Below are 2185 nucleotides of genomic sequence, written 5' to 3' on the forward strand. Positions count from 1 at the left end.
CTCCCCTTTTCCCTTAATAACAAAGCTGAGACTACATTTCCTGGCCTCCCTTGCTGCTAGATACGGCCATGTGACTAAGTTCTGGCCAACGAAATGGAAGTACAAGTGTTATGAGAGACTTCTGGAAAGTCTGCTTAAAAGGAACTGATTCTGCCAGGAGGAGAATCCCTTTGTCTCCATTTTTGTCTGCTGCTGGTCTGGAATGCTAATGTGATGGTTTGAGCTCAAGCATCCACCATGGAGTGTGAGTTGATCTTGCAGGTAGAAAATATGCACTGAGAATGATGGTGCATGATAGGAGCTTGTGTTTCTGATGACACTATGGAGCCACTATCATGTCCCTGGACTGCCCATCTCTTTACTTCTTTGGTGTGTGAGAGAAGTAAATTCTATCTTGTGTATGTCCCCCTTTTTTCTGTTATACACAGCTGAACCTAACCTCAGGACTGATACTGAAAATATTTAACAACCAGAATGACACGGGCACTGACGAGTCAGAACAGACTCTGGTTCCAGTGCTAGAGCAACAGAGGAAGGGATTGGGGCAGTGGTGGGCTTGGATCCACAGATATTTACAAACCACTATGGAAGTATTTTAATATTTTAAAAAACAGTTCAGCCATATCAATGCATATCAGCTGAAAACTAGCTGAATTCCAGCCCTGTCTAATCTTAATTAATGGATGTTTGGGAGTAGCTAAAAAGACAAGGAGAAGGCTTTTCAGGCCATGATCACCACTTGGGTAAAGGTTTAGAGGGGTAATTAACCACGGCGAGTTGAAGAACAGTGCCAATTGTAGATCGACTTGACTTGATGGGAGTGTTCTCGTGTGTGTGTGTGTGTGTGTGTGTGTGTGTGTGTGTGTGTGTGTGTGTGTGTGTGTGTGTGTAGATTATAAGAGGGGATGGAAGATACCATTGGAAATGACATCAAAGAAGTCAAGTGAACCAGATTCTAGAAGCCGGTAAGAGGCAGATTCAGAAGAGTTCTTCAGTTCGAGGCAATAAAGGGCATTTGTGGGTTTGGGGGTGAGTGAGGGACCAGATGACCATCGGAAGTGAGGAATCTTGGCTTTGCAGTGCTGGGTGGTGTTTCAGTTACTACTGCAGTGTAACAAGTCAACCGTATTAGTCAGAGAAATCACAAGTCCACCCAGGTTCAAGGAGTAGCCAGCATAGGTGCCATCTCCCAATGGGAGGAGTGCCGAGGTCATGCTGCAGAAAAGCTTGTGTATGGGAGATACTGTTGCAGCCATCTTTGGAAACTGCAACCTGGCACCAGAGGTTACCTTCCCTCTCAGCACCTGTCTCGTTAGGAAGCCCCTCAGGGTGATGCCTTCTATTTCTTAGCAGTTCCAGCCTGCTCAGAAGTACTAGGAGGCTCTCATTGCCTTCTAAATGGGATACACAGTGTGCACCTAATTATTTATGGACACCACGTATATCTTTGGTGGAAAATGTCCAAGAAAAAGCTTAAGCACTGAAGTAATTAGCTAATGTAATTGAAATGAAGGGAATAGTTTGGAATCTTTAAGTATGACTCAAAAATAAATGGATTTTTCAGTGGGAGGTGAAATAATTCCCATCACTATCCAAAATTACTGACTTTATGAGTCAGTCATTCATTTAGCAAAATGTCCTGAGTGCCCGCTAGGTGCCAAGCACTGAGCTAGTCCAAGTTGAAGGTGAAGCTGACCCAGCTCCTACCTGCAAGTTGCTTAAACTTGGTAAGGGAGATGCCACAAAGTGTAGACTATGATGTGTGGAGTGCTCTGAAAAAGAAGGGCAAGTGGCGCCACAAGAACGTGGCAGTGATTGGGCTCAAGGAAGTCACCCTTGACTTTTTTGTCTCATCATAGCATTAAGATGAGCAACAGTGGGGGCTGGACAGTTAGCTCAGTTGGTTAGAACACAGTGTTATAACACCAAGGTCAAGTTCAGCCACAAAGAAAAAGAAAAAGGGTGCGTTTGTTGGGAAGCTATGGGGTGTGTTGGTGGTACCTATTCTCACAAAGGAATGCAGCCAGACACTGCAGCTCACTCTCAGAGACCAATATGGGGCCATTCAGTAGAGGGGCAAGCAGCCCTCTGAGTCTCTACAAGCCCATCGGAAATTGTCCAGTCATCTTTAGGGCAATAATCAATGTCCAAAATTATGATTCTGGGCCATGCAGATTTTAATTAT

The sequence above is a fragment of the Cynocephalus volans genome, chromosome 3 (assembly GCF_027409185.1).
Source record: "Cynocephalus volans isolate mCynVol1 chromosome 3, mCynVol1.pri, whole genome shotgun sequence".
Taxonomy (NCBI): domain Eukaryota; kingdom Metazoa; phylum Chordata; class Mammalia; order Dermoptera; family Cynocephalidae; genus Cynocephalus; species Cynocephalus volans.